The 27,382-nt window shown below is 50.3% G+C and overlaps 1 protein-coding gene across 2 annotated transcripts in view; it reads left to right on the forward strand.

The window, feature by feature from the left end:
• Positions 1-27,382, forward strand: part of Alpl (alkaline phosphatase, biomineralization associated) — a 52,321-nt gene that overhangs the window by 2,267 nt on the left and 22,672 nt on the right. The window contains exon 1 of one of the 2 annotated variants that reach the window (XM_076933928.1): positions 9,989-10,118. The exons of the other annotated variant lie outside the window; for it this stretch is intronic. The gene's annotated coding sequence lies outside the window, so the exon portion shown is untranslated. Of the gene's footprint in view, positions 1-9,988; positions 10,119-27,382 lie in introns of those variants that run through there. 2 annotated transcript variants of the gene reach the window in all.

Below are 27,382 nucleotides of genomic sequence, written 5' to 3' on the forward strand. Positions count from 1 at the left end.
ACAGTGACTTACCCTGGGACATATACAAGCCACTTGAGTATCTGGGGCTGGACTTAAGGACCTACAATTTTAGGTCCCGTGATAGATCCAGTGATGTCCCTGTCAGAGTGTCTATGGGCTTCAGGCTCCCGGGAAAGGGGATGGGGGTGAATCCAGGATGTGGAATCCAGGGGTAGAATTTGAAGTTCTCAGAATGAAGTCTATCTGACTGGGCTTATTAACACAAAACCCCTGGTGCTTGAGGAGAGCCTTGTGGGGATCGGAGCAAGCTGGGCTGAGAACTTGGGCTCAGAATTCTCCACTCGGCCACAGGAATGCTGACTGAGCTTCTGAGCACAACAGCCCATCGTCATTGGCACACCAGGGCTGGACTGTGTGGTATGTTTGTTATTTTGGCTCCCCCACTTCTCCCCTTATTTCTGGAGCTGTTTTAACCTTCAGAATCCAGCAGGAGGCAGTAGATTGAACTTTTATTATCTGTACTGCTGTGTGACCCTAGACAAGCTTCTCTCCTCTCAGACCCTCTGTTTCCTCATCTGTGATGTGGCGTAATAAACACAGGTACCAGTTGCTGAGGGCCAGCAAGATCATAGGCAGTCTACCAACTTTAGGTTTCACCTGCATGGATTGTAAAAGAGTCAGTACCTTCAGCCAGGTGGCACACACCTTTAGTCCCAGCACTACAGAGGCAGAAGCAGGCAGATCTCTTGAGTTTGCGGTCAGCCTGGTCTACAGAGTGAGTTCCAGGACAGCTAAAGCTACACTGAAAAACCCTGTCTCAAAAAAAAAAACAAAACAACAACAACAAAAAATCAGTACTTAAAAAAAATTATATATATATATAGTATATATATTATATACTATTATTTATATATATATGGAGAGAGAGAGAGAAAGCCTGTCTTCACACATACCAGAAGAGGGCATCCGATCCCATTACAGATGATTGTGAGCTGCCATGTGGTTGCTGGGAATTGAACTCAGGACCTCTGGAAGAGCAGTCAGTGCTCTTAACCACTGAGCCATCTCTCCAGCCCCCCTTTCCCTCTCTTGAATGACATCTCATAGTGGTCCCAGCATCATTATTGATGCTCCATGTCCAAAGAACATGCCAAAGTGCTCTCTATACTTATCTGCCTTCTCGTGCCCCTCCCCCGACACTTTGTAATTGCTCCCAGAAAAAGCCCATGCTTAAAGTTTTCCATGCTTCAAACCCCAGCCTCGCTGTGGCATGAAATCAATTGTTTGCATTTGATTTAGCTTTTCAAATGAAGGGGTAAAATTTGAGCTGATGGTAGGGGCTGGGGGAGGAGGATGAAGTTAAAGCAGATGTGTTTTTGTTTAACTGGAGGATGGTGGTTAAACTACCCCCCCCCCATGTTATTACCATCGCCCCCTTTGAATTCCAGTAACCAAGAGTCGGGTTTCTCTAAAAACTGTGGTGTTCTTTCCTGGCTGGTATGGACTTGCTCGCCCAGTATTATTATTATTATTATTGCCTTATAGTCATCAGAAGCCACAAACTGCTGGCTGTAGAGGAGCCCTCAGAGATGCCTAGAACTGTAGGTTGGCCAGGCTCAGACCCTGCCTGTGTCCATTGGTGTCTTTGAGGCCGGAGAGGGAAAGCAGCTTGCTCCTAAGAGGGGCATACAGCTCGGCCTCCTGGCTCTTTGGGTTTTCCAAAGGTGACCCCCCCTACACACACACACACACACACACACACACACACACACACCATGCCCCTCTTGGAATTGCTGTGTTGGTGTGTTACTTTCATAGTATACCATTAATTTGCCATTTATTTATTTGAAACATGGTCTTATGTAGCCCAGGCTAGCCTTGAAACATGCTATGTAGCAAAGGATGGCCCTGAACTTTTCTGATCCTCCTGCCTTCACCGCCCAAGTTCTGGGAGTACAAGTGTGTACCTCCAGACATGCTTTGTGTGCTGGGAATAGACCACGAGCTTCATGCATATTGGGCAAGCACTGTACCAACTGAGCCACATCCTTGGCCCCGAGTTTACCTTTGTTTGAAAAGCTGTACCCACTCAAGGGAGGATGAAGATGCTATGGGTGGTGGGAGAGATCTGCCTTGGTAAATCACCTGTGTGAACTTGACAAGTTACCTCCCCTCTCCAGCCTCAGTTTCCCCATCTGTAAGCCAAGATACCTGTAGAGGAGAGAGGATGGGATTTCCTGAAACTTGGAATGGGTCTAACTGAGGTCCCTCACATCTGGCCTACTGTGTGTGGACAGCCCAAAGCCGGGGTTGGGGGTGGGGTGGGCAGGGGCAGGAGACTTGGCTCCTTCACTGAGTTGAAAAGCTTCAATTTAGTTGCTGGTGTTGTTAAACCCCGGGTGGTTTCGTTTTACACAAAAACACTGGTTTCTGGCTTCTTTTGAAAGATCAGAAGATGTAGGCTCTACAGGACCACGCCTCTGCCCGACCACAATGGCCTGAGCTGAGAGGCAGCTGCTCCATCCCTTTAGCTGCAGTTCCTGAGGCACTCCGGTCCCTTGCACAGCCTACTTGTCTCCCAAGCTCAGCCAGCTGCCTCTGGGGCAGAGTTAGAGAGGCATCATATTTGAATGACTATGGATGGTTAGGGCCAGCCTGCCGGGCACTGGGGTGGGATCTCGGATACAGTTCCTGCTGGTCTGCTTCTATGGCCTAGATGCATCTCTGAAAGACTCGAGCTAGGTGGGGGGAGTCTCTTCCTGCTTCAGTGGAATCTAGGGGCTCCAGAAGAATGGGGGATGGGACATCATTACCTACCTGTAGATATTTATCCCATTGGGCCTGCTCAGGGCACACCTACACTCTGGAGCCTGAGCAGCTAGGTCAGGGAGAAGGGACCCCCGTGATCTCTGTCACCTCACCTCATGTCCATGTCACACTCGAGGTTCCTTTGGCCACGCCCACAGCTCTCCTCTTTATCACTTTGCTGGCACCAAAAAAGTCTTTGATGACAGATGGGTGGCAAAGTGGCCTCAGTTGGAGTCTCAGAATCACTGTGTGAGCTGGAGGGCACTGTGGAGGCTGTGGGGCCTGGTGGATAAATATGAGGTTCTTGGGAGTGGGGGATATAACCAGGCATGAGCTTCTAGTCTACACCAATAAGCTGTTTGGGAGACACAAAGTAAACTTGGGGGACTTCCGTTCTTGAGAGTTCTCTCAGGCCCCTGCACTTGCAGAGGTTGACATCACACTATATACGATCATGCTTTAATCCACCCTGAGATCCCAAAACCTCCCCATCCTCCCCTCTTGTTGCTGAAGAGACTCAGAGGTTTCGATCTCTGGGCAGAGCCCTATCTTGGTTATGGAAGGGTCTGGAAGGTATTTTCTGTGTAGAAAGACCCTGTTGTGGGTCCCTCGCCCCCCACACATCCGTAACCTCAGGCTTTTGTTATTTTTCTGGTTTTGACACAGAGTCTCACAGCGGGGCCCCAAGCTGTTGGCAATCCTCCTGCCTCAGCCTGCCAAATACTATAATTCCATCAACCTCACCTGGGCTTAGGTTTGAGCCTGGTCCTCATCCTCTCAGATGTCTGGGTGGAAGAGTGAAGTTCTGTCCTTTGTCTGGCGGTCAGTGGGCTCCTGGGCCGATGTTATCACAGACCTTTAGAAGTCTTCAAGGGCCAGAGTGAATTGCTTTTATTTGGAAAACCTTAAATTTGGCCTTTGTAAAGCTCTCCCTGGTATATTTATTTTATTGTATTTTTGCAGGGCAGGGAGTAAGACCCGGACACTCATTCTTGCTAGGCCAGTCCCCAGCTGCTGAGTTCCACCCTAGAAGCTGCTTCCTTTGTCAGTAGGATGTCACACATATGCATCCTGCTGGCCAAGCCCATCTCCTCCCATCCCACCCCACAATGGCTTACCTGACTTCTGCAAAAGATCGACACACCTTTGGTGCTAAGTCAAGACTGGCTCATCAGTGCGTCTTGAATCCCGCTCCCTCTCCTGGACTCTGTTCCTAGGCATTGCCCATGGTGCATTGCTGTGTCTGTCTACAATGCACAGAGACCATCCCCAGTGCTATGTAAATTGAATTGGGCATGGTGGCATGGCAAGCCCAACACACAGAAGTTCAGGGTCATCCTTAGGCATGCATTAAGTTTAAGACCAACCTGGATTACATGAATCTGAAGGAAAAAAAAGAAAAAAAGAAAGAAAAGGAAAGAAAAACGGCCTGGTGTAGGCCTATAATCCCAGTTACTTAGGAGCTGAGGCAGGAGGATAAATTCAAGGCTTGCCCAAGCAATCGGTCTCAAAGTGTTGAAACTTAGCTCAAAGAAATGTGGGTCTCTGGGTTCAGTCCCCAGTAGCACACGCCCTCCATTCCCCTATTCCATTGTCTCTTAACTGCTGATAGCACATGTCACGTGACAGCCCTGGGTATTGAGGCCCAGATTCTCCTCACTGGGAAATGGGAAATGCAACCTACCCATTTAAGTTGCTTCCTTCCCTGAGCCATGAGTGGTATAAACCACCTTCCCGAGAGAGCCAGTTTCTTATTTACCTTGAAATAACAAAGTTCAGTAGCTCAGTTTCTGGCAAGCATTGGCCATCAAGTGTCCCTTTTTGTAGCTTGTTCAAGCCCTTATCTCAGACCTTATTTCTTTTTGGTTTTTCGAGACAGGGTTTCTCTGTGTAGGCCTGGCTGTCCTGGAACTCACTCTGTAGACCAGGCTGGCCTCGAACTTAGAACTCCGTCTGCCTCTGCCTCCCAAGTGCTGGGATTAAAGACGTGTGCCACCACTGCCCGGTGACCTTATTTCTTGTAAATAATAGTACTTGTGCTTTGATCCAGCCCTATACTTAATTGTAAGGATGTAAAGACTTATTCTGGGCTAGAAGCTGGGCCAATTACCTTCAATGTCTTTATTGTATTTAACTTGCTGTTTTGTCTCAGAGATGGTTTGTAACTTTCTGAAAGTCACACAGTTCCAAAGTGTCTGCGCCATTGGGCTTAGGTCTCATGCTCAGACTAGCAAACTGATCGGAGCTCTTATGTTTGGATGCAAGTCTGCAGAAGACATCCCTGTACACAGTGTTTTCAGTTGAACCATCTGCCTCTGGGATTTGCAGCATAGGGTTGGTGTCCCCAAAAGGAGGGGACTTAGCACCATGGGGAATTAGTTCTGCATCAGCATCTGCTCTCCCAGACAAATGACTCTCAGCCTGGTCACACCCCTTCCTGGTCCAGAAGGCCATTCCGGTCCTAGGAGGAATTACCCTTAGCACCCAGAGGGCATGGATCTGAATCCCTGCTGAGTAGCCTTGGTTTTGTCCTCTTGTCTCAGTTGTCACGGTTTCTAGTGTCTTTCCTGAAAACCATCATTCATGCAAATGAGACCCAGCCTTAGGACTGTCCTAGTTCCTTGGTGACACAAAGCTGACATGCATGCTACCCCGCCCCTGCCCTGCACCTGTGTCAGACATCATTCATCAATGGATACTCTTTATCCTGTTGAAGTTCCTTCCGATACAGCATAGTACTCCAGAGAGCCATGAGTCACTAAATGAGAACTAGCACACGGGAGGAAAGGACAACGCAGAACCAGATTAATTTAGTGATGTCGTGGACCAGGAGTGGGAGAACAGGGCAGGTCCAGGTGGGGCAGGCCCAGGTGGCACTGGTTCAAATGTCATGGTGCTCCTCAGTCAGAGTGCAGGAAGAACTAACTGTGAAATAGACGGTGCCTGAATTGGCTTTTGGTGTGGTGTAGGACCTTTTATGGGGCCACAGCGGGTCCCCACGTTTAGCCTAAAGAGGATTTCTGGTTTGTGGGCCTGGCATCTGCTCTGGTTTAAGTAAGGGGGGTAAAGAAGGAACTGTTTCAGGCTTTCCTGGAAAGAGCTGAAGGTTGCCCTCCCCTCCCTAATAACAGCAACAGTAGTAATAATAGTAACAGAGAGGAACACCTACTGTGTGTCTCATCCACCCACCCCTCTGCTAGCCTTGTTTATATACATCTGTGCGGGTAGTTATAAGAACAGCCCAGGGCTCTAGCCAAAAGCCAACTCAGGAGAAGTGTGTTGCTCGAGACTCCAGCTTGCTTCTCAGGCAGTCCTGGGACAGCCAGGCTCCCTGGTGACGCTTCCTGGGTCACCAGTGTTGTCACTAACGAGGCGACATGCCTCGTGGGAATCCAAGCCTCCTGCATTCTAAGCGTGTGATCCATTATTAAGCCGCAGCTCAGTCCAGGCCCCTCTGTGGATTCACAAGGCAACCACTGAGGCTCAGAGAGGGAGTTTGGTGGGCCAGGGATCACACAGGGAGTGGCCAGCTTATTCTCTCAGCCTGGGGTGGGGTCAGGGTACAGGAGTGAGGTTGGGCCTGCCCTGTTTCCTGTATGGATGTATGCCCGGTTTATTTTAGTTCACCACACAAGATGAATTTGCCACTTTAACACCCTTAGCCTGCATTCCCAGGCTCTTACCATCAAGTTTTAAAGCCATTTCTTCTTCTTCTTCTTCTTCTTCTCCTTCTCCTTCTCCTTCTCCTCCTCCTCCTCCTCCTCCTTCTCCTTCTTCTTCTTCTTCCTCCTCCTCCTCCTCTTCCTCCTCTTCCTCTTTTTCATTTTTGAGACAGGATCTCACTGTGTATCTCTTGATGACCCAGAACTTGCCATGTAGATCAGATTGGTCTTGAACTCACAGAGATCTGCCTGTCTCTGCCTCCTGAATGCTGGAATTAAAGGTGTGCCACCCACCATACTGGGTCTTAAAGCCATTTCTTCTTTATGAGCTCAGAGGATCCTTACAGACATATTCAGTCTACAGCCCATAGACTGCTCATTGCGAACGGCTGGGGACAGCCAAGAAAGTGGCCTGAAATTATGGAACTTTTTGCAATTAAAAAGAAAAGAATTGATTACGTGGCTTTTGAGTGTGAATTTTTTAGATGACAATGTCTTGTCACAATGTCAAAAGGTTTGTCATGCCTGAAAATAGTGTTTTCATTTAGTGACAGGGAAAACCGAGGCTCAGAGAGGCAAGCCAGCTTGCTGTCTTACCTCTGACTTTCCCTGTCCTGGCTCCCTGCAGGATGCTGTCCTGGGCCTGTGGTCCCTCCAATATCAGGCTAGACCTCTTAAGCCTGGTGGGTAAGAACTGATCTCACACAGGTGCCTGGCTTTGAGTGTGAGCTTTAGGAGGGCTGGGTCCCACAGAGAACACTAACAAGAACGAGAGCCTCCCACTTTCAGGCAGCGCCCCTGGTAGGCTTCCCTTAGCCCTCCAGCTCTGCAGCCTAAGGACCTGTGAAGACTTACAATTACAACCTGAGCCACTCCTGGCTTTACCTTGGCCGCCCTTCTCACTCCATTGTGGTCTCCTTGTTCCATCCATGACATAGGCTCTCCATAGCCCTTGCCTGTCCATTGGGACTTAGAGGCAGGAAGATAGTTTAGGCAAGCCTAGGATACAGATAGAGACTCTGGTTTGACAAACCAAAAGTAGATAGATAGATAGATAGATAGATAGATAGATAGATAGATAGATAGGCAGATAGGTAGATAGGTAGATAGATAGACAGATAAAAGATAGATAGATAGATAGATAGATAGATAGATAGATAGATAGATAGAAAATAATAGTAGTCCCAGGGAACATTTGCTGAATCCACCTGTAGCCACTCTGGTGCATGATAGGTACTTCATACATACTTACTGGATGAATAAATATTTGAAGAATAAAATTTCTCAGAGATTAATTTTTTTAAAAAGTGACCTTGTGTGACTTTTGGGTCTGGGTTCTCACATGATTAAACTCCACCATAGGTCTACAGAGGAGTGATTGATGTATACACCTGTGTGTGTTTGTTTAAAATACGGTTGACCTTCCAAGCAGATCACAGATATGTATTCATTTATCTGAGGTTCAGAGAGGCTGAGCCCATATTCTCCAGCTCAGACAGTTGCTAACGGAGTACAAAAGGCTGGCCCATCCGACCATCGCCAAGGCTGGCTGTGCTCCAAGGAACACCATATAAGAGCCCCTCCCTTTCAGGTCCCCTAACGCAGAGCCCCGCCCCAGATTCAAGAGTTCAAATATAAGAGTGTGAGAGTGTGAGAGTGTGAAGTGCGTACTCCAGCTGACCCAGACTGTGTAACTTCTCCAAGAAAACACACGCCCAGCCCAGTGCGGAGCACATGGTGGATCTTATGACCATCATCAGAACAGGCAGCAGTGGTAGCCTGGGTAGAAGCTGGCAGAGGAAGACCATCTGCAAACCAGGAACGATGTCAGAAGAGAAAGGGCGGAGGTCCTGACTTACTGGTCACAGCCGCTCTGACGAGTGGTAGGTGTAGTAACTCAGTGACCCCTCATTGCCTCTCCTGGGAGGGGCATTCCTGTTGCTGTCACTACTTTTGCTCACATGAGGAGACTTGGCCAGTAAATGGCGGGTGACTGGTAGGTCTGGGTGTGCACTGCAGTTGTTAGGCTATGCCTTCTGTCAGGAGGATTCTGGGAGCTTCCTGCTGGCTTCCAGGCACCTCACTGGGCTGCTGGGAGGGAGGTCCAGGTAAGAGCACAGTGAAGGCTCTGTGTAATAAATACATGAGGATGGATAAGGAACAGTATCCTCCGTTGCATGAGGCCCCTCACTTATATTCCTGGAGGCCGGGTCCAGAGAGATTGTTGGAGAAGACAACAGACCTGTTACTTTTCCCCATCGCAGACCCAATGTCAGCTCCTAGGTTCCCTGGCACCACCCAAAGCTGACAGTGCAGAGAACTGCTATGTCTTTAAGCTGGGAAAGGAAGGTCTCATAGTCTCAAGGTGGGTGGGGAGCCGTGCAAGGTGTGTGTCACACAGGAACCCTGAAATGCCCAGGGTTGCAGGGCTGGCCAGTGGTGGTGCTGGGATTCAAACCTAGAGCTTGGACTCTTTCTGCTAAGGTTCCTGAGTAAGTTTGTATCAGTCCGGAGACTTTGAGGAAGAGATACTATGTCTCCCTTGGGACTGTTTGGTGCAGAGCTCCCAACCTGGCTCGCCCTAATCTGCTTATTAGTGTTGTGACTCCTGAGAGTTGTCATCCACTGAAGCCCCATCCAGCGCAGGCTGCCAAGAGGACTTGTCTGTCCTTTCTTGTTAGCTTCAAATGTCTCCAAGAAGTAGGTTCTGGAATCCCTTTCTTCAAAGATGAAGTTACACAGGAAGGGAAGGGATACCCCCAAGGTCATGCAGCTCCAGAAATGTTAATCCAAAATTGAACCCCAGCAGCCTGGCTCCAGATCCTGGGCTGGGCTCACTCAGAGCCACTGGAGAAATCTCTGTGGGCCAGATGCCTGATCGCTTGAACCTGTTGCTACTTCAGGAGCCGGACTTCAGGGGATGGGAGTTGAGCAGGCAGCAGGATTAGACTATACAACCCTCCAGGGAGTCACTGAGCCATCCCCTGACCCAGAGCTGACAGGCAGAGTTTATCTGTCCCCTGGGACTCCTGGTGGGGAGGGTGGAGACCCGGTAGGGCAATCCTGGTGTCTTCAGGTCAGGGGGAGGCCACTCAGGAGTCTGGGTGGCGGGACTGGCCCAGCCTCTAGCCAGGGTTCTGGCCTTGGGCCTGATTCTGCAGAATTTCTCTCTTGCTTCCAGAGTTTTTCTGGGCTGGGGGAATCTCCCTGCAGTGACTTATGCAAGAGTTTTGCTCTCCAATTTCCTCCTCGGCTGTGAGCTCCCAGGCTGTGCAGGACCGGCTGCCCTGCTTCCCTGCGGTGGGGGAAGTGCACCCTTTCCCCTGGGCAGCTACCCCAGCTGAATAACCAAGTGCTTCCCCATGGCTCTTGTCCAAGCAGGGCTCACAGTGAAGACCTTTGCCAGCCTCCCTGTCCCGTGGCACATTCCAGCTGCCCAGGGTGGACTCCAGGGGAAATGTCTGTTCCAGTGGCTGTGGCACCCTAAGCCCAGAGAGTTCCTGGGACAGAGGCAGCCCTGCTAGGTAGGGCTTTGTTCCTCTCCATCTGGAGTGCCTCTCAGCTATGTGGAGGAAGCAAGACACTCTTGTCCCAAGAAATTCCTGCTGGGGTGGCATTTCAACGGCCCCTCAGTGGGTGCCAGTATCCTGGTCCCCAAGAATGGAGAGGAGAGAGAAGCATCAGGAGGTAAGGAAGAGGGGTTTGCAAGAGGACCTTCATTTAGCCAATCAAAAAACATTTATTTTTATATATTACTTTACTTATTGATTTTTAAATTTTATTGTATTATTTTACATGTGTGGGGGTTCCCACATGGCTGTCTGTGTACCTCTTGTATGTCTGGTTCCACAGAGGCCAGAAGAGGGTGCTGGATTCCCCTGGAACTGGAATTACAGACGGTTGAGGGCCACCATGTGGGTGCTGGGAATTGAACCTGGATTTTCTAGAAGAACAGTCGGTACTCTTAACCAATGAGCCGTCTCTCCAGCTCTAGTTTTACTTTTTGAGACAGGATCTTTAATATAGACTGGCCTCAAACTCATGATGTAGCTGACTGTGACCTGGAATTCCTGATCCTCCTGCCTCCACTTCCCTCCTGGGCTCACAGGTATCCACCATCCACACCTGGTCTATGTAGTGCCCCAGCTAGTACATAGGCCCTTGTGCAGTCTAGGCAAGCCCTCTACCAGGTGAGCTACATCCCCAGCCTCCCCACAGACTTGTCTTTAGCCCAGTGCCTGCCAGGCCCTGAGGTAGTACATTCATTGCCAGCAAATGTGGCCATTCCCATCTGGGGGGAGTTGATCGGGTCTAACAACCTACACAAAACCAGTGCTTTGGATGGAAGAAATACAAGAGAGGTCACCTAACAGCCTGTGGTGGTATGAGCAGAAAGGGCCCTCGGGGAAGGTGGCTTTTAGCCTATAGGTCTGGTTTAGGAGCCACAGTAGGGCCTGACTCTGCCTGAGCTCCATCGCCTGGGAAAAGACAGAAGAGAAGTTAACAGTTTTGTAATCAATAGAAGCGGAGAAGACATGGAAGGGCTTATGAACGATTAAAGGGCTCCCTGCGCTGGGGACGCTGGGGGCAGGGTCTGGAGGTGGTGGCCTTTGAACTGGAGGATGAATGAGAAGGAGCCACACAGAGACCTGTACAAAGAGTGTTCTAGGAGGTCAAGAGCAAGCCGTAAACCCTAAGAAGAGAATAACCCAGGCATGGTGACACAGGCCTATAATCTGGGCATTTTGAGGTGGCAGCCAGAAGGTCAGACAGTCAAGGTTATCCTCAGCTCTGTAGTAAGTAAGAGGCCGATTTAGGTTACATGAGACCCTATCCCAAAAAATATCTCAGAAATAAAACAAAGCAAATGAAAGGGGAAAAATTAAAACATAAGTGAAGAGAAATTGGCCCAGAGGTCGAAGGGGTGGAGCTAGGGGTGACGTAAGAAAGACGGGTCGGACCTGGGGCACGTATGTGGCTTTTGACCCAGGTGGACGGCAGATGGACAGGACCTGCCAGGTGACTGCAGAGATGAGTGGCCTTCTGCTTGTTGGTGGCCCCTTAACAACAAAATGGCTTTGGTGGCTCACTGCTCCTTCCCGTTCAGGTACAGACGGGACAGCAAAGCCCAGAGGAGAGAAATGGTCCTCAAAAAGAGAGACCAGAGTAACTCAAGGCCTCCTCACACATACCAGTCCCTTTCACCACTGCCTCTCTGAGTCAAAATGGCTGCTAAGCATTTACAACAAGCTTTGTGTCCTTGCTTTGTTCGGCAGGTGGAGTGTGGGATTTAGTGGCCGGGCCTGGGATCTGTGTGGTGGCTGTAGTGAGCATCAGAAACAGCGAGAACAATGTGGTTATTAATCCCTAGGACTGCTTGGGCTTCTCTGAGCCAGGATGAACAACAGGCATTTCTTACGTCTGCCTGGCATGGTACAGATACATGCTGAGGGTCTCTTCACTGTTTCTTTATGGGTGGGCTAATGGCTACTGTCTCCAAGCACCTCTTCTCATTGCTCCGTAACTGAGTTGCTTGCATGGATAAATGCATGTCTTAGTTAGGGTTACTATGGCTGTGATGAAACACCAGGACCAAAGCAACTTGGCGACGAAAGGGTTATTTAGGTAACGCTTCCACATTGCTGTCCACTGAAGGAAGTCAGGACAGGAACTCAAACCGGGCAGACACCTGGAGGCAGGAGCTGCTGCAGAGGCCATGGAAGGGTGCTGCTGACTGGCTTCCTCCGTATGGCTTGCTTAACCTGCTTTCTTACGGAACCCAAGCCCACCAGTCCAGGGGTGTCACTACCCACAGTGGGCTGGGTCTTCTCACATCTATCACCAATTAAGAAAATGCCCTACAGGTTTGCCTATAGAAGCGTTTCTCAACTGAGGCTCCCTCTGATGACTCCAGCTTGTGTCAAGTTGACATAACACTAGCCAGCACTGCTGGCCCCTTGTCAACTTGGCACACAAAAGCATCACTGTTAAGCAACAACTTCTCCTGTCTTGGTCCGTCCCGGAGATTGCACATTAATAAAGACATCACAATATAAAACAATTTACCAACTTAAAAGACCCCACAACCTTACAAATTCAAACACTTTAAAAGTGGACTCTTTAAAAAGCCAAACTCTTTTTGAAAAGGAAAAAAAAAAAAAAAAAGGTTTAAATTGGTCTTTCAACTGTGGGCTGCTGAGCTAGCCCCAGTTTTTGAGACAGTGTCTCATATAGCCCCGGTTGGGCTCAGACCCATTAAGTAGCAGAGGCTGACCTTGAACTTCTGATCCTCCTGCCGACACCTCTCCAGTGCTGGGATTGCAGCTGTGTGCCACGAGATCCAGCTCTTACACCATTAATATATATTTATCTATATACTATCCTCACATGCTGGAATTAAAGGCATGCACCCCCTTGTCCAGCTAAGTATTCTTTATTGTTATTAGTGCCACTATTGCACACTTATAGGTAGATACCATGTACATGGCTTCTCATCCATTTTTTCTATGTATGTATATATGTGTGTATATATGTTTGCATGTGTGCATGCATGCATGTATGTGTATGGTGTATATACTTAGTGTGGTTGTGATCGTGAATGTATGTGTGTGTATGTGTGTGTGTGTGTGTGTGTGTGTGTACACATGTGTATGCACACTTGTGGAGGCCAGAGGTTGGCCTTGGGTCTCTTCTCTGTTTCTCTCTGCCTTTCCTCTGTGCAAGAGATCTCTCACTGAACTTACAGGTCATAGACTGGCTGGCCAGTAGGCCTCAGGAAATTTTCCGTCTCTGTATCCTCTCTGCTGGGGTTGATTAGAGACAGGTTGAGCCTGGGGCTTGCTGGCTAGTCTAGTCAGTGATCCAAGGTCACCGTGAGAGACCCTGCCTCGAAAGAGAAAGGTGATGGGTTTGAGAGAAGGGTCAGTAAGTAAAGGCATTTGCGACCAAGCTTGAATAAAGATGAGTATTCAGTCTTCAGGACCCACATCATGGAAGGAGAAAAACAACTCACACACACACACACTCACATACAAGCATATACCTACAGTGGTTGTACTAGGTTCTTGACTCCATGTGCAATGGGGGGCGGGGGGGGGGGCTGTCAATACATGACCTTGACTGAGATTCTGGTCTTCCTGCCCTCTGCTCCCAAGTGCTGGGACCACAGTGAGCGCCAGCCACCACCTCTGGCTTATGGGATGCTGGCATGGACCCCAGGGCTCTGTGCATGCTAGGCAATCGCTCTAGCAACTGAGGTACACTGCTGCACCGACAGCCTCTGCTGGGAGCTTTTAAAAGAATCTTAATTTGTGTTTGTAGTGCATTAAATGCTTTTAAAAATCATTTTGAGATGCTCGCGGTAATTACGTGGCTTTTCTTGTTTGATCTGTTAATGTCATCCATCATATAAAAGGCTTTCCCATGAGGCCTCTGAGCTTGCGCTCCTGAGACGGACTGAGCTGGGGACCTGACTGGTTTTGCTGAGTGTGTATTCAGCTTGCGCCGGTGACATATTGTCTAGAATGCTCCAGCCCTCTGGGCTTGAGGGTTGTGATCATGGTCATCATACTAGATGGTGGTTTTTCTACCCTCCCTCTGCCGAAGTTCAAGTAAAATCAAGAACAGTTGTTTCTTGAAATTTGGTAGCATTTACAGATGAGATCATCTCGGCCGGCGTTTTCTTTGTGGAAAGAGTTTTCACGTGGTCTCAGTTTCTTTATTTAGGTTCTTTTACGTCTGCCTATGTTAGCGTCGGTAAGTTCTAGTTTTAGGACTGTGTGCATTTAATCTACATTTTACCATTTATTTACATAAAGTTTAGCATTTTCTCGTAGTTCTCTTGTCTGTGACGGGATTCTGTCTGTCTGTCTGTCTGTCTGTCTGTAGGCCTTGCACATGCTAAGTGTAAACTCTGCCGCTCTCCTATGTTTCTGAGATGCATTCCCGCCCGTTGGGTCAGAAGCCCCTTCCTCTATTATGAGGTTGGTCCAGATGACGACAGCACATCACTTGCTATTGGGTGTTCCCGCCGTCCAGTCTGGGCTGTGACAAATAAGCCTCTCTGAATGCTCTCACAGGGATTCTCAGGCAGATAGACTTTTATTTCTTTGAGCACTTAGGGTAGAATTGCTGGTCATGTGATATACACATGTCAAGCTCATGAGGAAAGGCAAAACCTCCCCAGAAAGCACATAAAGTTGATTACAGTAGCGTCCATCTCCAGGACTCCTACAGGGTGACATGAAGCTGGAACAGAAGAATCCTTGGAAGCTCACATGCCAGCTAGCTAGCCTGGTGTTCACAGTGGCAGTGGAACTCTGTTCCACACACCTGAGGCTGTCACTGTCCTCCACACATGCGCACGAGTCTCTCTCTCTCTCTCTCTCTCTCTCTCTCTCTCTCTCTCACACACACACACACACACACACACACACACACACGATGGTGTGGTGGTACACATGTGTAATCCCCGTAGTCAGGAGGCAGAGTTAAGACCCACCTCGTCTACACAGAGACTTCCAGACCAGCCAGGGCTACATAGAGAAACCCAGTATAAAAAGTTACAGGTGGGTAGGGTAGTGGTGGGGCACGACTTTAGTCCCAATACTTGGGAGGCAGAGACAGGCAGATCTCTGTGAGTTGGAGGCCAGCCTGGCCTACAGATTGAGTTCCAGGACAGCCAGGGATACACAGAGAAAACCTGTTACCAAAACCTGTTTCTTACCCCCACTCCCCTTAAAAGCTGCAGTGCTGTTGTATGTTCCTGTGACCAGTATGCATCATTGGGGTCCACCTGTTTTGTGGGTACTGTGTTTTGGGGGTGAGAGGATAGGCTTAAATCCTGTTTACAGCCCAAGAAAAGAACAGGCTATACTCAGGTTTGGTCAGGTCAGTTCCCTCTGCTGATACCTCAGACCTGAGCCTTACTTTCTCACCCCAAGGAGGAGCCTGGAGGAAAAGGGCCATTCACTGAGGTGGGAATCCTGCCTTATCTTATAGGGCATGTGTGGGGTGACTGTTGTGTAGGGTGACTGTCTGTGGGTCCCCTTCTCCTTCCTGTGCCCCACACATCTTTGATATTGTCTAGGCTGCCCGATCCTAAGGGTACCAGCTGCAGTGGTCCAGGGACAGTGAGTGCATGTCTGAGTGTATGAGCATCTTGGTGCAAAAAGAGAGCTGAAAACAACTCAATCTGGCTTTCACCCTGAGAACACACAGGCCCAGCTCCATCTGCAGGGAGCTTCAGTCTTCTCGAGTTGTCTGAGCCCTTGTCATGTTTGCTCCATGGTTATCTGAGGTCAGCCTCAGTGTGGGGATGCAGGAACCACTCCTGATGTTTGTTTAACTGCTTTATTTATTTATTTATTTATTTATTTATTTATCTATCTATTTATAAATCAATCTGTCTATGTATAAATCAATCCGTCTGTCTGTCTTTCTATTTTAAAGGCAGGGTCTGATGTGACCCAATTTGGTCTCACGCTCACTTTCAGATCACTATGTAGCCAAGGATGACCTGGGACATGCAATTCTCTTGAGTGCTGAGCTTACAGGCATGACCCGCTATGCTCTGCTTGTGTGCTGCAGGGGATTTAGCTCAGAGCCTGTTCAGTGCTAGGCAAGCACTCTACCAATGAGCTACTCTCTCAGTCCCCCAGTGCTCCTTTTTGATGAAGGTGTGCAGGTCCTGGCCTGCCCCACCACACCCTGAGCACAGTGACCTGATCTCCAGTGCAGAGTCACAAGCACTTCGGAGCCATCAGCCCCGAACTCTAGCCCAGCCTAGAAGAGACAAACCTGTACTTTTATTAAAGAATTTACTTTTCCAGTGCCGGGATGGAACCCAGGGCAGTGCTCCACCACTGAGCTGTGCCTCGGATCCAGACCTTGAATTTTTGACATTAGAAACATCACAAACGAGACAGCACTAGAAAAGAAGAATGTGGGCAAATTAAAGGAGGAGAGCCCAGTTCTCTGTAATCCCAGCGCCTGTGAGCAAGTACAGCTGCTCACATCTGTAATCCCTGCACTTGAAAGGCCAAGGTGGGAGAATTAAAAAGTTCAAGACAGAGCTGGAAAGATGGCTCAGTGGCTCAGCAGTTAAGAGCACTGGCTGCTCTTCCAGAGGTCCTGAGTTCAATTCCCAGCAACCACACAGTGGCTTACAACCATCTGTAATGGGATCTGGTGCCCTCTTCTGCTGTGTCTGAACACAGTGACTGGGCACTCAGATACACTGATCTACATAGTGAGTTTCAGGCCATAGAGAGAGAGAGAGACCCTGTCTTAATAATAATAGAAGAAGAAAAAGAAACACACACATAACATCAGTCTCCTCTGCAGCCATGACACACACTGGATCACTCATAATAATAATAATAATAATAATAATAACAACAATAACAACAACAAAAACAATAAGAAAGAGAAACACACACACATACACACAGAGTTTCCTCTGTGTCCATGACACACACTGGATCACTCACAGTATTAATAATAATAATAATATAACAATAAGAAGGAGAAACACACAGTTTCCTCTGCAGCCATGACACACACTGGATCACTCATAGTAATAATAATAATAAATAATAATAATAATAAAAACAATAAGAAGGAGAAACACACACACACATACACACAGAGTTTCCTCTGCGGCCATGACACACACTGGATCACTCACAGTCCCTCCAGTCCTTTGTGGCCTCCGGGCCTTTGCTCTGGCTGCCTACTGTTCACTCAGTCTTGCCTTCTGATTCCCTCACCCTGGGGACACTGACCCTGGGTACTTGTTCCCCCATTCTTCAGTATGCTGGCTATGTGACTTTGTAAAGGTCACATAACCTCTTCGGGGAAAAGCCTGAAAATGTTGGGCTGTCCCCTTGCCAGCCTGTGTTGAGTGGCTTTTGTGTGGAGTGTCGCCTGAAGCCTCAGCAGATTCAGCCCAACATAATGGCAAACTGCTTTTGAACTTTGGAGTTGAAAACTCTAGACCTAGCTCTGCTGCTCCTATGCTGTGTGACCTTAGACAGGTCCCGTCACCTCTCTGTGTACCCTGAAATGAGAAAGACCACATGAGTACCTACCTCAAAGCTCAGTGGTAGAGTATTTGCCTATCATGGGCTAGCCCCTGGGTTTCATAATAGCACCTGGCAAGCACTTTCCTCCTCGTACATCCTATGGACTGAGCCTTAGAGTCTACACATCCTTTGCATCACATCTGTGGGGTGAGGCAGGAATCACATGGGGCCCCAGGTCTGCCACCTCCAAGACCAAGATTCTCTTTCACCCACACCAGTGCTGGGGAAACTACCGGATAAGCCCGGATGAGGAAGCTGGTTGGAAGCTCCCCATCACATGTGCGGTCCAGCTGTGCGCCCAGTGAATGGGAGAGTTCATGCAAATGCACTTTCAGTGATGGGCCAGAGACAGAACAAGGGCAGGTTGGCAGCTTAGGGCTCACATGATCTGGGGTAGAGCCCAAGGGGTTTTGAGGCTGTGGAGTGGGATGGAAGAGGACCAAGAAAAGGAGGCCCCCAGCCTGGGCTGGAAGGACAGGCCCTAGCCCAGAGGGAATTCCAGGGGCCTCACTCCACTGCTTACTCTGCACTGCCTGGGCTTGTGGCTCTTCCTCTCAGCCTCAGTTTCCTTTTCTGCAGGTGTGAGTGCAGCAACCCCTGAGTGTCACAGTGTGTGCTGTAGGGCTCTGAGATATATATGGGTTTGGCAGAGCCCTTCTCTGAGCCTGCCTTCCATCCCTGCCTCTTCTGGCTCTTCCTGCGTCACAGTGACCTGGCTTCCCCTTAGCAAGGGTCTTCATTGTCTCACCCCTGACAGGGTTTGACCTATTCTATTGGCCCCTGGTGGGCAGTAGCTGCTCAATGAACAGCAGTCCAGGGGCCATTGTCTAAATACCATAGTGGAGGTCCTCGGTCCCAGGAAGTTGCTGATGTCCCTGGGCACTGGGGAACACTGTGCAGGTCTGTTCCTGTTAACTTTTTAAACAGCTTTGAAAGCTGTCAGGTGGAACAAACTGTCTCAGAGGACAGCCAGCCAGTCCTGCCCCTGCTACCCAGTGACCAGGGGCAAAGGCCCCCGGCTTGGGGCCAGGAACAACTGGGACGTAGCTGGTGCTGCCCCTCTTCTACTCAGGGAGCTTGGGTGCGTCACATCACTCTCGTGCCTCTGTTTTCTCCTCTGAGATGGATGTTTTACAGTTCTGTACCAGCGACTTCCTGGGCCTAGTGGGCAGACAGACACTTTCAGGCACAGGGCCTGTTAAGACTAATGTCAAAATGAGCCTATACCAACTCATGGGAAGGTGTATGTCTCTATTCTGGGCAATCCTACCCTGGAATTCATGAATTTTCTCTAATTCTTTCCCCCTCCCCCCTCCCCACCCACCTCCTTGACTACCTGCTTTCTTCCTTCTGTCCACTGTCCTTCCTTCCTTCCTCCCTTCCTCCATCCATCTGTCCTTTCTTTCTTTTCTGACATGGTCTTATTATATAGCCCTGGCTGGCCTGGAACTTGCTTTGTAGCCCAGGCTAGCCTTGAACTTGAGCAATCCTTCTGTCTCTGCTTCCAGAGAAACTGGGACTACATGCACAGTCATGGATTCCACACATGTGTATTCACACGCAGTGTGTCCACCCACCTTTAACTAGTTTGTCCCGTTTCTTCCCTCTGGTGGAAACAGCCATCTGACCACGACCAGTCTGATGTGATTGTTTACAGTGTGAGGAACTGAGGAAAAGCCTCTGGACTGGAGTTCTGAGGGCAGAGTCTGGGATCCAAGCAACAGAAAAACCAAAGCAAACAGCGGGAGAACCAACTGGCTCCCATTCAGAGGTGAGCTGCAGGCGAGCCTGCGGCCAGGGTCCAGACACCAGCATTCCAACTCCTGGGTTTTTCTGTAGGCTTCCGGTCCACCACACAGGCTGTGTTCCCCTCTGTCACTTCCTTGCTTCACACCCCCAGTGCCCTGCCATCCAGATAGAAATGGTCCCAGCCTCTGCCAGTCACCTGACCTGCAGCAAGCAGCTGAAAGGAGCGGGGCTTCCCCTGTTGGGAAGGGAAATGAACTCAGAGTAGCCAGATATGACAGCAGGTGTCACCATGTCACTGTGGTGGCAAGGGAGAGCACTAAAGAGGTCTGTCTCATAAGCTGATGTTGCAAGCAAGCTTCATGGAGTGGTCATCCCTGTGATAGGGATGGGAGGGCAGCCTGGGGTAGCCACCACGGCTCACTCTCTCTGCAGAATAATAATCACAGTAGAGCAGACCGGGGTGGGAGGCAAGGCTGGGAGTGCTACCCGACTCTTAGGCGGAATAGTGCCCCCAGGACACATTCAAGACAGGAGGAGTTGCAGGAGAGCCTGTGTGGTCTGAGACGCGCTTTCTGCCAGACCCCCAGCTCAGGCTGAGCCAGGGAACTCAGTGGTCATGGGAATCCCATGTCACAGCCCCAGGCCATGTGGAGGCAGTCCTGTTAGATGCTAGGGTGGCGAAGGTATTGCATGAGGAGTCTGCCAGGCCTGGGTGGCTCCTGGCTCTCCTACACCTCGAAATGTGAGCCATGAGCCCCTCTGCTCTTGGTCCTGAGAGTTCTGCCCACATTGGGTCCTTGGGAGGTGGCATAGAAAGCTTCTAGCACATAGTAGGCACCCTGTGGAGACATTCTCCTCTTCCTATTAGTTGCTGTGTGTCCTTGCCCAACTTACTTTACTTCTCTGTGCCCAGGGAGCAAGGAGAGCATCCACCAATCAGAACTGTGCTGGCTGACTTGCTGCCTGTCATGAGGGTGACCGTGGCTTTTCTCATCGTCCCTTGTCCTGTTGAATCCCCATTCTACAGCACCATGGCAAGAGCAGTCAGTGTGACCGTTGTCCCAGCGCACCACCGTGGGTTTAATTTTTTGAGTCAGGAACTCATGTGGTCCAGGCTGTCTTTGAACCGAGTGACTAGCGAGTGCCAGGTCGACACCTAAGACTCCATGCCTGTCTTGATTAGCTCAGAACAAGCCCATGGTCCTGCCTCTCTCGCCCCCACTACTAAGAGCTTCAAACACTCCGGTTGCTGGGAGCCTGACAGCTGGTCACAAGCTCAATTGGAATGTGGGAAGGATGCTGTGGGGGCCCAGCTGCCAGCTACCAGCATCTGTGTGCTCCTTGCATGTGCCTGCTGGCACTCTGCTTCTGTCGGGGCCCACCCAGCGCGTTACAAGTTCAAGGCCAGTTTCCACAGTCAAGGCCTCCTCAGCCTCCCCAGAGGGTTGTCTCAGGAACTAATTAGGTCCTCCCAGGGGAAAAACACAGCCTGGACAGAGCTGGGGGTGGGGAGGGTGTCTGAGAATCCTAGGAGGATGGACTGAAGCTAGGGATTGTGGGAGAAGTAGGGTGTATCTAGGGTCAATATCCTGCCCAAGTCCCACAGGGATTTCCACAGCACAGCTGGCAACAGGTGCTGGGTCATTGACCTGGACACAGCCTGTCCAAGAAACGACTTTATCCATTTCTCAACCTGTGACCTCGGGTAGACCTCATCTCTCTCTGGGGTAAGGGGAGCTCCTCCCCCAGGAGTCCAAGAGAAGCATGCCAAAAATGAGATTTGGGAATTGGGTATCCTGAGTCATGGTATCGTCCAGTCCCCATTGCGTACGTATGAAGATCATTTCCAGTCAGTCAGGGCGCTGCTTTAGGAGGAGGTTACGCTGGGACCCTGAGAGGACTTCCAAAAGCGGAAAACACCCACACGGACGACTGAATTCTGACCTGGTTACTTGCTGTTTGACTCTGGGCAAGCTACTTAACCTCTCTGTGCTCAATTTTCCCCATCTGTAGAGTGGGGAAAGCTGTAGTGTTTACCCTGCAGGTTATTGTAGGATTAAATAGAGAGTTAATAGAGGTAAAAGTAACCCTGGCTAGTCTGGAACTCATTATGTAGACCAGGATAGCTTTGAAATCAAAGAGATGGACCTGCTCTGCCTCCAAATTCTGGGATAAAATACGTGTACTGTCACGCCTCGCCTGTATAACGCTCTCTGGGCTAGCCAGGGCTTCCCAAGCCAGACCCTGTAAGTTCAGGGCAGGGTGAGGAAGGAGTGTTCTCTACTGCTATGTTTTCCTCAGTCAGTATGCTTAATGTACAGTTTCAAAACACCCAGCCTTGCAGACCACCTTACGCCTCTGACCAGCCCCTCCTATGGGAAGAAGATTCAGTGTGCTGTGTGACTCTGGAAGGTCATGAACCCTCTCTGTGCCTTTCAGTTTTTGATGTTATGAGGAGACTGTTGTGTTCCCTGGTGGGGGATGGGGAGGTGAGGGAGTGGGACACAAACTGGGTACGGCACAGGAGGGAGCAGGGGCCTGAAACATCCCTCAGTGATGCACGGCCCCCTTCAACCTTTCCCATGCTTAGCTTCCAGGCCCATAGGCAGGATGTGTCCTCTCCATGGGTGGGAGGAAGGCTGTGTACCTATAAAGTGATACTCTGGTCCTCCCATCTTCCTCCTGGCCTCGTTTCTCCTCCCACTGTGGCCCTAGGCTTAGGCCACAACCCATGAGGCTTTCTGGGGTCCCAGTGAGTGAGCCTCAGATGGCCCCAGACCTCATGCCCAGTGCCTTCTGATTTCCAGCTCTGGCAGCCACGCCCTGACTTATGAAATAGAGCTGGTGACAAGGGTGAGTGAAGGCACAAGCCAGGTCCTGCTTTGACTCCCTTGGGGCTGCTCCAGGCTGCTCTGTCGTCAGACAACTGCTGGCTGCTTGGCCACTGCCCCTGGCTGAAATTCCTTTTGTCCTGCCTCTCAGCTTCCAATCATCCTGGCTGCCCCTCTAACCAGAGAGCCACACTGCCGGGGCTCTCTGGTGACCTTTTATATGACCCTAATTAGTCAGTTCTCTAAAACAGGCAAGAGCCTCGCACTACCTGGGGCTTGTCTCTTTCCAGTGTAAATGAGATGGGACAGGGGATGGGGACCTGTGACCTGACTCGATCCAGATACTGAACTTTGAGCATTGTAGAGCAGGAAAGACCATTTCAGTCTCAGGTGAGCAGGCATGTGGGCAAGCTGTATGCACGTGTGTGTGTGTGTGTGTGTGTGTGTGTGTGTGTGTGTGTGTGTGTGTGTACATGCATGCAGGCATACACTACCATGTGTCCACCCAGTTCTGTTCTCCTCTGTCTCCCTCATTCTGTCTTCCCACTGCCCCACAACCCCTCACACCTGCTGGTCCCATGTTCAAGTTGAGCCCTTGCTTGCATGTAAAATGGTCGGAATCTTTAGGGCAACCCTGAGTCTCTCTCAGACTCTTAACTCCACAAGGGAGTTGCCTGGTGCCAGAGGGGTGAGATTTCTCACCTCAGGTTATCCAGCTTGAGGGGCACAAGGTTCACCCCTGCAGCCTGGCCTGGGGTTGCCCTCATGCTGCCAGGCTGCCTCTTCTAACACCCACTGTTGGCCTAGCAGGCCTTTCCTGGCTGCTGCCCCGGCCTCTCCAGCCACGGACTGCCCAAGGGCAGAGACATTCATGCCATGTTAGGAGGTGATGCCTGGTTGGGCTTGGGGTAAGGAAAGCTGGCAGGCAGAGCTGAGGGGGAAAGTGCAAAGGAACAAGAAGAGTCTCTGGGTGGACTTCAGAGACCTTTCCAGAACAGGGAGGACAGTCTACAGCTGTACTGAGGTTGAGGGTGTTCCCAGATGGCTGGTGTTCTCTCCAAGGCCTAAAGACTCAATGCCCTCTCTCAACCCTGTGCTCCTATGTCTGTTTCCTGCCAAGAAGGGGTGTCAGCTGCTGGAGACCTGAAGCTTGCTCTGTCCCTCCAGCGTCTGGCTTAACCCCCATCTACGGAAGTTCCTCTTGGATCTGACCACAGCCCACTCTTACACAGTGCATGTCCTTTCCCCGAGCCCTTCACAGTGGCCCTAAATAACTTCCATCAGTGAATGAATAACGCCCTGGCCAGAAAGGACTATCAAAGACACTTGGTTTGCTCAAGAGACAGGTCCAGGTCCCCTCATAGGCACTGCAGCTTCCTCAGGACCACTTGGCACATTGGCTGCTGTAAGCTGTTGTCTGTGCTATGCTTTCTCTAGCCTTAGCATCAGCGAGAGCTCCGAGCACCAGCTGACATCTCTGTTCTTCCTGGGGGCCTGGAAGGTGGCTAGAGTCACTGCGCTCCAGAATGCTGGGACAATAGGTGTGTGTCACTATATCTGTCCCTTCTTTTTCAACTTGAGGTCAGCCATCTTCCCCAGTGTCCCTTTAATCCTGTCCACTAAGTCTCACAATGTTATGCTTTACGACATGGTGTAATGCAGCAGAAGGGAGCACCTTAGCAGGCCCTGCCATGATGTCCTCTCCCTCCCCCTTCCCCCTCCCCGTCCCCTGAGGGGACTGAGGAATCACACCATGCTGATAGGCCTAGTATAAAGATTTTTTTCCGCAGGAGGAGGAAAGGAAAGGGGATCTGGAAAAGAGGAGGACAGAAAGAAAGAGGAAGAGAAGCTCGAGAGAGGGGGTAGCCAAGCAATCCCTCTTCTATGCCAGGTTGGCTGGCACCTGGTGGCAGGTAATGTTGTAAGCTGTTTCCAGATTCCTGGGAGGAGCCCAGTGGAATTGTCTGTAAGCCAAGACAAAACCCCCCCCCCCCCCCGACTGCAAGAGGAGGCAGATACAGAGCAAGGGCCACTATGACTCTTTAAAATGTTCACTGTATTTTTTATTTATGTGTTTTGTGTGTGTACACACGCACATGTGTATGTAGGGACTGAGAGACTCGGAGCCTCCATTTTTCAGGCTGTGAGATGGGACCGTTATCAGTGTGCTGGCAGTACAGGATGCCATAAGAAGCTAGCTAGGAGACAGGCAATCCCTCAGATAGTCATTAGTCCCTACCTCCAGCCTGAGAGGATTCACAGATGACTGACAGCTTTGAGCCTGACAGGCCTGGTGCTGTTCTAGTTCCGAGGCTGGAAGCTTTGGGTTCAAATTCCATTCCTACCATTGTACCTGTTTCCTCGTCTGCAAATGGAGACGCTAATACTTGGTTCCCATGGTGTTGGACACCCAGTAGGTACTTTATTCTAGATGTCTCTCTGCCTTGTGGATGGGGTAAAGGTGGCAACGGCTGCTGCAGGCCTCATCCGCCTTCCTTTCTTTCTGAACTTTATTGATTATTAATTTTCTAACTTTGGGATTTCTGAGACAGGGCCTCACTGTGTAGAAGTCTTAGCTTCTTTCACTGTTGCTTGCGATAAAATATCCTGGCAAAAGCAACTTAAGAAAGGAAGTGTTGCTGGGCAGTGGTGGCGCACGCCTTTAATCCCAGCACTTGGAAGGCAGAGGCAGGCGGATTTCTGAGTTCGAGGCCAGCCTGGTCTGCAGAGTGAGTTCCAGGACAGCCAGGGCTACAGGGAGAAACCCTGTCTCAGAAAACAAACAAAAACCAAGGGTTAATTTTAGCTCACAGTTCTAGGCACAGAGCTTTGTGGTGGGGAAGTAAAGGCAGCAGGAGCTGGAAGCACCTAATTACATTGAACTCCCAGCAAGCAATTCTCTCTCCATCTTACCTAGGACTCTGGCCTGGGAATGGTGTCAGCAGATCACCAAAATTCAATTTAATCTTGATAATCCCCTACGGGCACACTCAAAGGCCAGTCTCCTGGGTGATTCTGGAGTCTGTTGACAACACACTAGCTGAGGATAACCTTGAACTCTTGACCTTCCCGCCTCCCACTCCCAAATACTGGAATGACAGGCAAATGCCATCACGCCTGACTTATGATGGAGCCCAGAGCATTCTGCATTCTGGGCCTGTGGGCCATACCTCTGGCCTTTTTAGCTTTTATCTCACCAAGTGCCTGGCACATAGTAGGTGCTTTGTCTACCCTGGCTGGTCAGTAATCTCTCTAGAACCTAGAACAGAGTTGGGTATACATCAGGTGCTCAGCAAATGACCTAGAGGGGGGAGTGAATGAACAAAGCTGAGTGCATAGTATTTGCCCTCCCCATAAACCTCTTCCGGGACTGGGGTGGGGGAGGGAAACCTTGTGGGCCCCATCTCATCCTTCCTGCCTAATCCCAGGGGATTAAATAGGGAGTGAGGCCAGGTCACAGCCACTGACCCCAGGCTTCATTCGGCTAGTGGGTTAGTGTGACAATCACATCTGAAGGCTCTCTTCACTCCAAGATGGCCCTCCCGTTGCCCACTCTGGACATGGTGGTCACAGCAGTTGGTAGCCTCCTTCTGTTCCTGCTGGTCTTGGGCCTGCTATGTTTCTTCACCTGTCGCCTGGCCAGGCCACTCAGGTAGGAGACCCTAACCCCTGCCCCTACCAAGTGCCCTGCCCCAAGTGACTGTTCATGTAGGATAGAAAAAAGACGGACACTATTCTCTCTCTTGTCTCTGGTGGGGAAACTGAGGCCAGATGAGGGCCATCCCCTCCCCTGGAGAAGCGAATGGTGGAGCCTGCCTGGGTATGTAAGTGCTTGTCAGCTGGACCTCAGCTCAGTTCTCTGAACTGTCTTGTGAGGTCAGGAGAAGCTGTGGCTGAGGGGCCGTGTGAGTTCTCAGGTGCCTGGTAATGAGAGCATCGTCAGTCCTGTCTTCCAGATTCTCCTGGCTCTGTTGACACCAGGCGGAGATTGGCATTCCGCCAAACTCCGGAGCCACTGCCTCAATGCCATTGTCAGGGCCCAGGCCCAGCCTCGAAGCCTCTCTTCTGGCCTGCCAAGTAGCTGCTCCCTCACCCAAAGTCACAGCCCAGCTGGAACCATTGCATTCTTGTCCTAAATAATTAGATCACGTATCTGGGAGCTGGGCAGAGAGGCCAGGCTAGGCAGTAGGAGGGGACTATGCACCAGCATCCACTCCAACAATGGGTGGTGAGAAGCCAGGATTCCCTCAGACTGGGCCCACCAGAGTCTTTCACCCTGAGCTGCCTGAAGCCTATGGGGTGGGGGAAGGGAGGCATCTGAGCAGAGGCAAGAGGCTGAAGGATTTCCTGGGGTTCCCCCCCCCCCCAGTGCCACACAGATTTATCTCCCAGTCAGGTTATCTCATTGCAAGGCCCGAGGCCAGAGGTCAGCATCCCAGTCTGAGCTCACTGTAGCCTTCAGGCTCAGGGTGCAAAAAGACCTTCACTGCCTGGGTCTGCAGTTTCCAGACCCTCAGACGAGCCATGCAGGCTGCCAGGCCCTCTTAGTAGTTCCCCTCCTTCCTTTGTTTTGGATGCTAGGTGCAGAGAAAGTGGACTGAATTCCCAGGCCACAAGTGCCTCTCCTCAGTCTCCAAGCCTTGCCTTCCCCGTCCCTTTTGCCCTTATCACCCCACAGTGTTTGATCCCTTGTGGTCCTTCCTCAGGCCCTGTCCACGATGCATGCTTGACAGCTACTTTTGCTAAGACTGATACATCACCTCTGTAGACTGAGCGTTATGTTACTGACGTGTTCTTATTATGGACAAGAGCTTGCTGAGTAATACACCAAGCGTTACAGAGAATTGTGTTTATCCATAATGGCTTCTGTAAGGTCTTTTTTTTTTTTTTTCTTAAGATTGTTTGTTTGTTTAATGTATATGAGGGCTTTGTCTTCATGCACACCCGAAGAGGGCGTCAGAGGTTGTGAGCCTCCATGTGGTTGCTGGGATTTGAACTCAGGGCCTCTCGAAGAGCAGCCAGTGAGTGCTCTTAACCGCTGAGCCATCTCCCCAGCCCTTCTGTAAGGTTTTAGCATAAGGCTTTTGCCCATTTTGCCAAGGTAAAACAATTCTTTGGGGGGTGGGGGGGCACCAGAGCAGCTTCTTAGCCTATGTGAGGCCTGGGGTTCTATCTAGAAGCAAGAAAGGTGGGAGATGGCAGAAGAGGGAGAAAAAAAAAAACCAGGGTCTTTTCAGCCTGGCTTTCTGAGTGCTGCTACCCTGTCTCTTATGCCTGTCCCCTCTCA

The sequence above is a fragment of the Arvicanthis niloticus genome, chromosome 5 (genome assembly GCF_011762505.2).
Source record: "Arvicanthis niloticus isolate mArvNil1 chromosome 5, mArvNil1.pat.X, whole genome shotgun sequence".
In the NCBI taxonomy this organism is placed as follows: Eukaryota; Metazoa; Chordata; class Mammalia; order Rodentia; family Muridae; genus Arvicanthis; species Arvicanthis niloticus.